Here is a 14,446-nt window from a genome sequence, read left to right as displayed (position 1 = left end):
AAATCTATGGAGAAAAAATTTAATATATTGGAAACCTTGGAGTTAAATGACAGAGAATTTAAAATAGAAATCCTAAAAACACTCAGAGATATACAAGAAAACACAGAAAGGCAATTTAGGAAGCTCAGAAAACAACTCAATGAACACAAAGAATATATTTCCAAGGAAATTGAAACTATAAAAACAAATCAAACAGAGATGAAAAACTCAATTCACGAGCTGAAAAACGAGGTAACAAGCTTAGCTAATAGGACAGGCCAGATAGAAGGTAGGATTAGTGAAATAGAAGACGAGCAACTTGAGGCACAACAGAGAGAAGAATAAAGAGACTCAAAAAAAAAAAAAAAAAAGAGATAGCCCTACAGGAATTAACTGACTCCATCAAAAAGAATAACATAAGAATAAGAGGTATATCAGAGGGAGAAGAGAGAGAAAATGGAATGGAGAACATATTCAAACAAATAATAGATGAGAACTTCCCAACCCTGTGGAAAGAACTAAAGCCTCAAATTCAAGAAGCAAACAGAACTCCGAGTTCTCTTAACCCCAACAAACCTACTCAAAGGCACATCATAATGAAATTGGCACAAACCAACGGCAAAAAAAAATTCTCAAGGCAGCCAGGGAAAAGAAGAATACAACATATAAAGGAAGGCCCATTAGATTATCATCAGATTTCTCAACAGAAACTCTACAAGCTAGAAGAGAGTGGACCACAATATTTAAAGTCCTGAAAGAGAGGAACTTTCAGCCATGAATACTATACCTATCAAAGCTATCCTTCAAATATGAAGGAGAAATAAAAACATTCACAGATATAGAAAAGATGAGGGAATTTATCATCAGAAAACCCCCACTCCAGGAATTACTAAAGGGGGTTCTCCAATCAGATACAAAGAACAAAAAAGAAACAAAGCCACAAGTAAAAGCTCCAAGAAGAACACAATAAAACCAAATTTAAACTGTGACAAAAACAAAAAGAAAGGGGTGGGAGAGGATGGAGATTAACAGTAACAAAGGACGATGGAGTGCAAAAGTACTCACAAAATAGTGCACTACAATGAACAGGGTAGGAACCCTTTTCATTACTTAAAGGTAACCACCATTGAAAAAACCACCACAGAAACACATGATTTAAAAAAGATAGCAACAGAGGAAAGATGTATGGAATACAACCAAATAAAAACAAAAGATAGAAAAATAAAAGAGAAGGATCAAACAAGACACAAAACAGAAAGCAATATATAAAATGGCAATAGGGATCTCACAAATGTCAATAATTACACTAAATGTAAATGGATTAAACTCACCAATAAAAAGACACAGTAGCAGAATGGATTAAAAAAGAAAATCCAACTGTACGCTGCCTACAAGAAACTCATCTAAGTAACAAGGATAAAAACAAATTCAAAGTGAAAGGCTGGAAATCAATACTCTAAGCAAATAACATCCAAAAAAGAGCAGGCGTAGCAATACTCATATCTGATAATGCTGACTACAAGACAGCAAAAGTACTCAGAGAAAAAATTGCTATTTCATAATGGCTAAGAGGACACTGAATCAAGAAGACATAACAATTCTTAATATATATGCACCAAACCAAGGAGCACCAAAATATATAAGACAGCTACTTATTGACCTTAAAACAAAAACTGACAAAAATACAATCATACTTGGAGACCTCAATACACCGCTGATGGCTCTAGATCGGTCATCCAAACAGAGAATCAACAAAGATAGAGTGGCCTTAAACAAAACACTAGAGCACCTGGATATGATAGACATCTACAGGACATTTCATCCCAAAGTGACTGAGTATACATTTTTCTCCAATGTACATGGATCATTCTCAAGAACTGACCATATGTTGGGCTACAAAAACAACATCAGCAAATTCAGAAAAATCGAAGTTGTACCAAGCATATTTTCTGATCATAAAGCCTTGAAACTAGAATTCAACTGCAAAAAAGAGAAAAAAAATTCCCACAAAAATGTGGAAACTAAACAACATACTTTTAAAAAATGAATGGGTCAAAGAAGAAATAAGTGCAGAGATCAAAAGATATATACAGACAAATGAAAATGACAATACGACATATCAGAATCTATGGGATGCAGCAAAAGCAGTGATAAGAGGGAAGTTCATATCACTTCAGGCATATATGAACAAACAAGAGAGAGCCCAAGTGAACCACCTAACTTTACACCTTAAGGAACTAGAAAAAGAAGAACAAAGATAACCCAAAACCAGCCGAAGAAAGGAGATAATAAAAATCAGAGCAGAAATAAATGAAATAGAGAACAGAAAAACTATAGAAAAAAATAGAACAAGGAGCTGGTTCTTTGAAAAGATCAACAAAATTGACAAACCCTTGGCAAGACTTACCAAGGAAAAAAGAGAAAGAACTCATATAAACAAAATCCAAAATGAAAGAGAAATCACCACGGACACCGTAGATATACAAAGAATTATTGTAGAATACTATGAAAAACTTTATGCCACTAAATTCAACAACCTAGAAGAAATGGATAAATTCCTAGAACAATACAACCTTCCTAGACTGAGTCAAGAAGAAACAGAAAGCCTAAACAGACCTATTAGTAGAGAAGAAATAGAAAAAAACATTAAAAACCTCCCCAAAAATAAAAGTCCAGGCCCAGACGGCTATACCAGCGAATTTTATCAAACATCCAAAGAAGACTTGGTTCCTATTCTACTGAAAGTCTTCCAAAAAATTGAAGAAGCAATATTTCCAAACGTATTTTATGAGGCTAACATAACCCTTATACCAAAACCAGGCAAGGATGGCACAAAAAAAGAAAACTACAGACCAATATCTCTAATGAATACAGATGCTAAAATACTAAACAAAATACTAGCAAATTGAATACAACAACATATTAAAAAAATAATACATCATGATCAAGTGGGATTCATCCCAGAATCTCAAGGATGGTTCAACATATGTAAAACGGTTAATGTAATACACCATATCACAAAACAAAGAAAAAAACCCACATGATCTTATCAATAGATGCAGAATAGGCTTTCGATAAAATACAACACAATTTTATGTTTAAGACTCTCAACAAAATGGGTATAGAAGGAAAATATCTCAACATGATAAAGGCCATATATGTATGATAAACCATCAACTAACATCATATTAAATGGCACAAAACTGAAGGCTTTCCTCCTTAAATCAGGAACAAGACAGGGTTGTCCACTCTCTTCACTCTTATTTAATGTGGTATTAGAGGTTCTAGCCAGAGCAATCAGACAAGACAAAGAAATAAAAGGCATCCATATCGGAAAAGAAGAAGTAAAGGTATCACTTTTTGCAGATAATATGATCCTATACATCGAAAACCCCAAAGAATCCACAAAAAGACTACTAGAAACAATAAGCCAATACAGTAAGGTCGCAGGATACAAAATTAACATACAGAAGTCAATAGCCTTTCTATATGCCAACAATGAAACATTTGAGAATGAACTCAAAAGAATAATCCCCTTCACGATTGCAACAAAAAAAAAGAAAATACCTAGAAATAAACATAACAAAGAATGTAAAGGACTTATATAATGAAAACTATAAACCATTGTTAAGGGAAATCGAAAAAGATATAATGAGATGGAAGAAGATTCCTTGTTCTTGGTTAGGAAGAATAAATATAATCAAGATGGCCATATTACCCAAAGCAATATACAAATTTAATGCAATTCCCATCAAAATTCCAATGACATTTTTTAAAGAAATGGAGCAAAAAATCATCAGATTTATATGGAACTATAAAAAACCCCGAATAGCCAAAGCAATCCTAAAGAAAAAGAATGAAGCTGGGGGCATTAAAATACCTGACTTCAAACTATATTATAGGGCCATGATAATCAAAACAGCATGTTATTGGCAGAAAAATAGACACTCAGACCAATGGAACAGAATAGAAAACCCAGAAATAAAACCACATATGTATAGTCAAATAATTTTTGATAAAGGGGCCAACAACACACAATGGAGAAAAGAAAGCCTCTTTAATAAATGGTGCTGGGAAAACTGGAAAGCCACATGCAAAAGAATGAAACTGGATTACAGTTTGTCCCCCTGTACGAAAATTAACTCAAAAAGGATCAAAGATCTAAACATAAGACCTGAAACAATTAAGTACATAGAAGAAGACATAGGTACTAAACTCATGGACCTGGGTTTTAAAGAGCATTTAATGAATTTGACTCTAAAGGCAAGAGAAGTAAAGGCAAAAATTAATGAATGGGACTACATCAGACTAAGAAGTTTTTGCTCAGCAAGAGAAACTGATAACAAAATAAACAGACAGCCAACTAAATGGGAAATAATATTTTCAAACAACAGCTCAGATAAGGGCCTAATATCCAAAATATACAAAGAACTCATAAAATTCAACAACAAACAATCCAATAAAAAAATGGGAAGAGGACATGAACAGACACTTCTCCCAGGAAGAAATACAAATGGCCAACAGATATATGAAAAGATGCTCATCTTCTTTAGTTATTAGAGAAATGCAAATCAAAACTGCAATGAGATACCACCTCACACCTGTTAGATTAGCTATTATTAACAAGACAGGTAATAGCAAATGTTGGAGAGGCTGTGGAGAAAAAGGAACCCTTATACACTGTTGGTGGGAATGTAAAGTAGTACAACTATTATGGAAGAAAGTATGGTGGTTCCTCAAAAAACTGAAAATAGAACTACCTTATGACCCAGCAATCCCTCTACTGGGTATATACCCCCAAACCTCAGAAACACTGATACATAAAGACATTTGCAGCCCCATGTTCATTGCAGCATTGTTCACAGTGGCCAGGACATGGAAACAACCAAAAAGCCCATCAATAGATGACTGGATAAAGAAGATGTGGCACATATACACTATGGAATACTACTCAGCCATAAGAAATGATGACATCGGATCATTTACAGCAAAATGGTGGGATCTTGATAACATTATATGAAGTGAAATAAGTAAATCAGAAAAAACCAGGAACTGCATTATTCCATACATAGGTGGGACATAAAAGTGAGACTAAGAGACATTGATAAGAGTGTGGTGGTTACGGGAGGAGGGAGGAGAGGGAGAGAGAAAGGGGGAGTGGGAGGGGCACAAAGAAAACTAGATAGAAGGTGACAAGAGGAGAATCTGACTTTGGGTGATGGGAATGCAACATAATTGAACGACAAGATAACCCGGACATGTTATCTTTGAATATATGTATCCTGATTTATTGATGTCACCCCATTAAAAAAAAAAGAAAAAAAAAAAGGAAGTTATATAAGTAGAACACGTGATTTGCAATACTTACACAAATGACATTCATATATTGTATATTGAGAATGGGAGGTTTTCACTACTTATACAGTAAATAAACAAGAGAAAAAGGGTGAAGAATCAGGGCTTTCAATTCAGGGCTGGTCTCTTTGCTAAATGTTTAGGTATATGCATTTTCCAGCTAATTTGTCATCTATTATTCAATTCTGTATCAAATTTCACTTTCACCATTTTTCAATATTAAAAAGAAAAAAATTAATAATTTGAGGTGATAGAAAACACCCATAAATAAAGTTTTATTACTGTAACTGAATTCTAAATTAAATTAGCCATGAATTTATGATATTTAGGTACTTTTAAAAAAAGTATTTTGTCTATTTTGTTGGTTAATGTTTTTATTTTTTTGATTTGAGAGAAAGAGAGAGAGAGAGAGGCAGGCAGCAACATCATCCTGTTCCTATATGTGCCCTGACTGGGGATTGAACCTGGCAACCTCTGTGCTTTGCGATAATGCTCTAACCAACCAAGCTATCTAGCCAGAGATATTTAAGTGCTTTTAGTAAATTACTACCTCTGTTCAATGTTTAGTTGAGCCTTGATATTATACAAAAGGAAGAAAAGGACTCCTCTAAAATACATTATTATATTAATAGCACATATACCAGTATCTTTTTTTTTTTTTTTGGAGAGACAAAGGAACAGACAGGGACAGACAGGAAGGGAGAGAGATGAGAAGCATCAACTCATAGTTGTGGCACCTATATGTTCATTGATTGCTTTCCATATGTGCCTTGATCAGGGAGAGGAGGCTCTAGCCGAGCCAGAGACCCCTTGCTCAAGCCAGTGAGTGGCCTTGGAGTTTTGAACCTGGGTCCTCAGTGTCCTATGGCGATGCTTTATCAGGTTGGTCTCTTTTAAAAATTTTTGTATTTTAATTACAATTTACTTTCAATATTATTTTGTATTAAGTTTAGTGTGCAGCATAGTGGTTAGACAATCACATATTTTATAAAGTGTCCCTCTCCCTGGCATTTCCAGTACCTGCCTGGCACCATACATAGTTATTATAATGTTACTGACTATATTCTTCATGACTATTCTGTAATTACCAGTCTGTACTTTTTAATCCTTTTACCTCTTTCTCTTAGTCCCCCAATCCTCCTCCCTACATTGGTATCTTGATGGAGCATTTCAGTAGAATATGCTATTTTTATGTACCAGATATAAATAAGTTTAAATCCTTAGATATATTTATACTTCTGTAAGTACAGCATTACTAGACTAAAACACACTATTTAATATTTTAAATTTAGGCAGTTTTCTCAGTGGTCACAAGTTATATTTACTTGTCTATATTTTGCATCTATTAACCATAAAATATATTCTGTTATAAATATATCCTTCAGTAAACTCAACTGTAAAAAGATTGTCCCAGAGTTTCCTATGATCAAAACCTTAGGGAATCTCATTATTACAAATGGAACTCTTACACTGGAGAAAGAGATGATAAAATGTAATTTTCAGAGCCTACAGAAAAGATTTCTCCTCTGTGCCCAGATGTCCATTTCTTCCTTCTGCACATCAACCATTATTCTTTTTAGATAAAGAATCTGACCTAAAAGAATAACAACAAAAATAATAATTCTATTCTTTTCTTCCTTACTCCTTCAAAAGATAAAAAATATCATAAAATGGTGATGATCTTTGTACCAGCACAGTTTTACAAATGCAAAGCCCTGATTAAAGAGATGGGCCAGCATGCCTCCAGAATCTTCCTCCAACTGTCCCCTCCCTCCTGGGCAGCTGCTCAGAGAGCAATGCCATCCGGTGCCCTCCGACATCTGCCTGCACTCCAGAAATCCAATACCAATTAATTAGATTTCCAGTTTCAAAGCAAGGAACAAAACCCCATCTCTTCAGGGACTGGGTTAAGATGAGTCATGCCACAAACTGGAGAAAAATCATTAATATTATATTCCATACACTTTTCTTTCTAAGTAATTATTATTCGTGTTTTCTCTCAGAACAAAGGGAAAGGTGAAAAGGGAAGTATTTGATCTCTAGAAATAGAAATGATTTAAAAATACAGGGAAAACGGGTGTTTTTTTGCAGCAGCTGGATGAAATTGCTCTTTAGCATTGGCAGCTACAGGCAAACATTTGAAAGTAAAATTTCAGTTTACTGGTGAGAACAGCAACAAATCAGAAAGCAAAAAATGTGCTTATCTTGAAAAAAGTGCAATTAGCTATTTTAAAATTATAAAGTGGTTTGTTTTTTTTAAAGAACTTTATGTATTCTTCTAGAACATCATTTATTGATATTTGGTAACTTACAGAATCCTGTAACATTAGAAATCATATCTATTTGTTTATGAGGCAACTGAGCTGAGAACAGACACTCCCAGGGCCTTCCCACAACACACTGCCAGACAGGGCCCAGGACCCTCCCAGCAGTGGCAGTGGTGGCTTGGGGACAGCCACTAACTGCTCACTCTCTAGCAGCCGCAGCAGCAAACCACCACCGGCGACTTCGAAACCTAAATGCTGTTTAACATCTGTTAGAGGGACAGGGCAATGTGGCCATTATGGAAGAGGCTCAACTCCTTCTCAACTTCATGGTTTTCGGGGGTTTTTTTAATCATCTGAAGAGGCTTTGGAAAACTTGCGGAAATTAGTCTATCTTTTAAAAGTCACAATTCAAACAAATATCAATTATTAAAAATACTTCACTGAAAGATAATCCACAGGGTATTTACCCAGTTACAGAAAAATCTCAGCACTGCCCATGTTAAGAACTCCTTGCCACATTAGGAGTTTAGTTATTTTTATGTTTAGTCAAACATGAGGAGAGTTGTCTTTACTGAAGAAGTATTATTAAAAGTATAGAATCTTTGACAAAATGGAACCTGAGGCTCTATACAGGTTTTATAATTAACTCCACTGCTTCGAAATGAGTAAAACCACTCACCAAGAAATCTATCAACTTTTCAGTAGACTGAAGTCAAACACAAGTCTAATCAGCTCCACAACAAGGTTTAAGACTCTAGAGGGACTACATCCACACTTCCATCTCTTCTTGTGTTTAGGAGCTGGGTGATTTCAGGTGAAGTGGCTCCCAAACCTGGCAGTGATGAGACCCCTGCAGAGCAAAGAAGTCACTGGAACAATGACAGGCAGGTTCTGGCCAAGCACTATAGTTTAAATATTACAGGAGAAGTTATGTAGCATCTCAAAGGTTCTAGAAGGTAAAAGCAGAGAATTATGCATCTGCACCCAACTAAAATTAGAAAAGCTGCCATATGGCTCTGTGAAGCCAGCAGCACATTCTTATTCATTAGGAAGCATTCTGCTAACATAAAAACACAAGGCCCTTCCTGTGCTCTCCAAATGTGTTTATCTTTTCAGCATTAATGCACTATATATCATCAGGCTGCTGAAACCTCCTGCCGTGCATATTAAAAACACGCAGCTGCACTTTCTTTAGTAGTGGGAGGAACCTAAGCCCCAAGTTGCCTCCCTTTCTTTCTGACATTGAACTTCTTGTTTCCCTTCAGCATGAAGAAACTGCAAAATGAACCAATCTCAAGGCTACTTCCACCCAGCAAAACCCCCTCACTCTCTGCTTCAGAGACAGCAACATGCTTGGTTTCGTTTTCATCAGTGGTGGAGCCCGGGCACTAAACTGAACCAACAGTCATGCCACGAGTTTACAATGCGCAGGCCCTACTTGTAAAATGAGAGTAACCAGACAGACTCTGGGTACAAGTGCTAGGTTCTTTGTTTGTAAGAACCTCTTTCACTGTAAGTACCCTGCTTTGCATACTCAATGTATTGATAGGTAAAATAGTGGCTAGTTTTAGGTAGTAAATCCTATGAGTATCCAATAATTTAGCTAAAATCTCTTTCTTTTACATAGTCTAAATATGCCTATGCTGTAGGAGTTTACATTTAAAGACAGGTCACAGAAAGAAACATAATGACACACACACTAAGCCACACAGACAGGGAAGGACTCCTGTTGTCAACCCAGGGACACATGGCTTCAGATGTACTGAGAATTCATCAACTGGAAGGCCACAAGCCATGTCATCACCCTGATGTCAGCACCATCCATTCCCAGGGTGGCGGGGGTGTGTCTCTACCAGAATCATGTACAGCGACGGCTTAGTGAGAGAGAGAGGGAGGCAAACAGAATATGAAAACTACTTATTTAGAATTCGTTCCACTTCACTGGGTTCTGCGAGCTGAGGCTTTAGGAGTTCTCTGAATAAGGAAACGGAGGAATCACAATTTGTTTAGAAGGCTGGAAGGTGAGATTGAGACTAGATAAAGGTAGTAAAAAATAAAAATTAGCGTGACCAGGCGGTGGCACAGTGGATAGAATGTCGAACTGGGATGCAGAAGGACCCAGGCTCAATACTCCGAGGTTGCCAGCTTGAGTGCGGGCTCATCTGGTTTGTGCAAAAGCTCACCAGCTTGGACCCAAGGTCGCTGGCTTGAGCAAGGGGTTACTCGGTCTGCTGAAGGCCCGCGGTCAAGGCACATATGAGAAAGCAATCAATGAACAACTAAGGTGTTGCAATGTGCAACGAAAAACTAATGATTGATGCTTCTCATCTCTCCATTCCTGTCTGTCTGTCCCTGTCTATCCCTCTCTCTGACTCTCTCTCTGTCTTTGTAAAAAAAAAAAGAATAAAAATCAATTGAGGTAAAAAAAAAAGTGAGAAAGAATGAGGTGGAGTTCTAATTCACCACTAATTCAGAATATTTCAGGGCAGTGTCTCAAAAAACACCAAACTATAAAAATGTTCTATTTCTTTCAAATACATAATTCAAGCAAAGCCAATAAAATTACACTGGGGAGCACTTAAAAAAAAGATTCTGACAAATAGGTTAGAATTTGAAAATGATATAAAAAATTGTTTCTAAAATTCTTAAAAAGACTTTGGTCTAGGTAGTGTAAATATTTGATCTCCCAAATCATTCTTCTGTTCACTGGCACAGCAAACCTCACCTCCCAATAGTCCTACCTTACACCCCAGCAAGGCTCTTGTCTCACTCAACTCTGTACGCCCAGTGACCAACATAGAGTTTACCACCACACAGGTGTCCAATAAAGCCCAGGGAAGACAGGGAGGAGGCGGGAAGAAGGAAAGGAAGAAGGGCCGACCAAAGCATGAATCCCACTTTCCTTGGAGAGCTCACAGGGCTTCAATCTCGAAACTCACAACGGTGGAGACCTTTGTGATGGATGTCCAACGGATGTGTCCCAGAGGACCATCCTCACACCCGGCCTCCATCTGCCCCTTGAACCATTCTTCTGTACTCCGAGTTCTCTGTGCTCCTACTTCCCTTTCATGGACATGCCTCTTGCGCCTGGGTTCACTTTATGTTCTACTGTCGGACCTGCTGGCTTTTCTTGCCTCATGTTTTTCTCCCATCTGCATATCTCTTCCTTCTGGGTTTTCTCTACAGATGGGACCTGCTGTTAGCGCCTCCTAAGGGGACTGCTGGAGCTGGCTCTGAGATGCTCCTGTCCCTTCCCCACTGAGTCTAACAGTACTGCAGGGAGGCTGGAACCCCATCTCATCCTGCCTACCACCATCTATTCTCATCCACTCACTCGCAGCCTTTGCTTGACCAGTCATGGGAGGACCTCAAGAGCATGCTTTTTAAAAAGCAGGTGTTCCCGTCTGACCAGGGGGTGGCGCAGTGGATAGAGCGTTGGACTGAGATGTGGAGGACCCAGGTTCGAGATTCTGAGGTTGCCAGCTTGAGCACAGGCTCATCTGGTTTGAGCAAAGCTCACCAGCTTGGACCCAAGGTCGCTGGCTTGAGCAAGGGGTTACTCGGTCTGCTGAAGGCCTGCAGTCAAGGCACATATGAGAAAGCAATCAATGAACAACTAAGGTATCGCAACGAAAAACTGATGATTGATGCTTCCCATCTCTCTCCATTCCTGTCTGTCTGTCCCTATCTATCCCTCTCTCTGACTCTCTCTGTCTCTGTAAAAAATAAATATTTATAAAAAATAAAAATAAAAAGCAGGTGTTCCCAATTTAAAGCACCTAATGCAAGAAGCCAATAGAACACAGAATCATACTATTCAGAGATCTGAAACATAAAATTATGCTAAATCATATCATCCTAGCAAAGAAAGCAAAGCATTGGTAACAATGCAAGAATTTTGCAAAAAGATATGTAGCACCATGGCTCTGACCAACCACAGAAAGCCGGGGAATGGGGCCGAGGGAAGGGCATGCTATCAAGTGGTCAAAGCTGTTAGAATTCACGAGAACAAAGGAAGTGGCTGCAAGGCAAGGGCAGTGTCAAGGCGTGCACACCCACTCCCAGCATCACGGGGTCTGTGGGAGCCCATCTCCAGAGGAAGGCTCCAGAAATCCTTAAAACCTGCAACCACCCGAATCTCCTATAGGTGAAACTATCCAGTAGCTAAAAATGAGGTTCTTTCTAGTAATAAACGTGGCAGGCTTATTACTAAGACATAAACAAAACTAGGTAATTCCTATGTGAATGTCTAGGAAGGAAAAGAAGGAAAAACTAAGAAAGTAGTCTCATCTCTAGTCCATTTCAGGCACTTTGAACAAATCTACAGGCAGAGCTACTATTGTGTGACCCTGAAACCACCACTACTGGTTGTTTGGTCAGTCCTTCTCTGTATGTTTGTTTAGACTCTGCCTGGTTAAAAAATTGGTTTGTTTTTTTTAGGTTTTTTAAACCATCAGAAATTATGTATGGAAATGAGGCTACCTATGAGTTAAATAAACACACGCAATGCAAATATGCAACCAAGAAAAAAAAGTGATATATACATTTCTGAGAAAGCCAGCTTGGGCCAAAAGCAGGAGGGAAAAGAGTGGAATCCCGGGTCTACGAAGAGCGCCACTATCAGAAGGTCTAGATCAGTGGTCCCCAACCTTTCTGGGGCCACGGACCAGTTTAATGTCAGAAAATATTTTCACGGACTGGCCTTTAGGGTGGGAAGGATAAATGCATCACGTGACCGAGACAAGTGTCAAGAGTGAGTCTTAGACGGATGTAACAGAGGGAATCTGGTCATTTTTAAAAAATAAAACATCGTTCAGATTTAAATGTAAATAAAATGGAAATAATATAAGTTACTTATTCTTTCTCTGCGGACCAGTACCAAATGGCCCACGAACCAGTACCGGTCCGCGGCCCAGGGGTTGGGGACCACTGGTCTAGATTCTCCAAAGCAGAACTCCTATGGGAGGAATTACACAAAGTATCACTTTTACAGCATACAGAAACAGAAGTTTATTCAACTGTTTGAAATATTTTTAATTTATTAAACTCACATTTTTACATAGTAAAGTGTGGGTACCCCTCCCCATCAACTAATCTCACAATGGCCCTGGTCTTTTTTTTTTTTTTTTGTACTTTTCTGAAGCTGAAAACGGGGAGAGACAGTCAGACAGACTCCCGCATGCGCCCGACCGGGATCCACCGGGCACGCCCACCAGGGGCGACGCTCTGCCCATCAGGGGGCAATGCTCTGCCCCTCCGGGGTGTCGCTCCGTCGCGACCAGAACCACTCTAGCGCCTGGGGCAGAGGCCAAGGAGCCATCCCCAGCGCCCGGGCCATCCCTGCTCCAATGGAGCTTTGGCTGCGGGAGGGGAAGAGAGAGACAGAGAGGAAGGAGGGGGTGGGGGTGGAGAAGCAAATGGGCGCTTCTCCCATGTGCCCTAGCCGGAAATCGAACCCGGGTCCCCCGCACACCAGGCCAACGCTCTACTGCTGAGCCAACCGGCCAGGGCCTGGTCTTTTTGTTTTGAGAGAGACAGACAGACAGAGACAGATGAGAAACATCAACTCATAGTTGCAGCACCTTAGTTGTTCATTGATTGCTTTCTCATATGTGCTTGACTGGGGGCTCCAGTAGAGTCAGTGACCCCTTGCTCAAGCCAGCAACCTTTGGGCTCAAGCTGGTGATCCCACACTCAAGCTGGTGACCTCAGGGTTTTGAACCTGGGTCCTCAGCATCCCAAGTCAACACTCTATCCACTGCACCATGGTCTGGTCAGGCAGAATGGCTGTGGCTTTTATGAACTCGGGCTGTACCAAGACAGTGTGGCCATCAGGGCTGACCACATAGAATACTGTGCACAGAGGGGCAGAGCTATTCTGAGTGACATGCTCTGCACTAAGAACATCAGGACCTTCTCACAGGAAGACGCTGTCACCCTAGGATGAGATCTTAAGGTGTTTAGACCAATGTGAAGTAAAGTCCGGTAAGACAAAGGATCTAGCTTGTTTTGAAGGGCAAATATATTCCTCTACAGAATTTTCTTTTAAGCAAAGTGTACCTGATATGTATTTGTAGATTTTCAATACAAATACCCAAACTTTAGCTGCAGAGAATGACCACCATTTAGGGTAGGAGATTAGGTGAAAAGAAGATTAGAAAGGATTTGGGAAATAATCCCAAAGTAGATTTGTCTAACTTGGTAAAATATGAAGTTCTTCTATCATTAGACCAGTATCCTAAATTCAAGACAGTCTAGAAAAGGAGTTCCTGTCAAACACCATTCAACAGTTATGATATTTCAAAACAATAATAGGAATAGACTTAGATACATCTTTAAAGTGACCCTTTAACCACCTTCCGGATGACATCTCTCCAGGTTAGACAGGAGTGACTGTGCATCACCAGCCAGCCTTCCACACCACCTAAAGCCGCAGGAAGTAAAAAGATACCAGGGTCAGCTTTATGTAGAGACTGACATGCCCAACAGGCAGCAGGAGCCCAGCGACAGAGAGCCTTCTAAGCCACACCACTGGCACATCAGAGCCCGGCAGAAGTGTGGGCAAGAGATGCTCACAATTTGCACAATGAGGTCAAACTGAAGTTAGCAAAGAACAGCACTTACAAAGACCCCTGCATTTGATGTCCCTCTATCTCTTTTCCAGTGGAATCCTCTCCATTATGTTTGGTCCTGCAATTCTGCAGATGTTGTTAAGTGAAGGAGGAAAATATCATGACACCTCTAGTAATTTAGTAATTCTCTTGGGTTTTATATGTTATGTGCGCTCAAGTATATAGACTGTTTTTAGCAGTCAAATCCACTCCCAAGAAATTTTTTAAGATTAC

The 14,446-nt window shown here is 39.1% G+C and overlaps 1 protein-coding gene across 3 annotated transcripts in view; it reads right to left on the bottom strand.

Annotated features, from left to right (window-relative positions):
• The window catches only part of NCOA2 (nuclear receptor coactivator 2), a 315,737-nt gene that overhangs the window by 68,712 nt on the left and 232,579 nt on the right, over positions 1-14,446 (bottom strand). The window lies entirely within an intron of this gene.

The sequence above is a fragment of the Saccopteryx leptura genome, chromosome 3 (assembly GCF_036850995.1).
Source record: "Saccopteryx leptura isolate mSacLep1 chromosome 3, mSacLep1_pri_phased_curated, whole genome shotgun sequence".
In the NCBI taxonomy this organism is placed as follows: domain Eukaryota; kingdom Metazoa; phylum Chordata; class Mammalia; order Chiroptera; family Emballonuridae; genus Saccopteryx; species Saccopteryx leptura.
The sequence above is the reverse complement of the archived record's forward strand: the minus strand, read 5'-3'. Positions and strand labels throughout refer to the sequence as shown.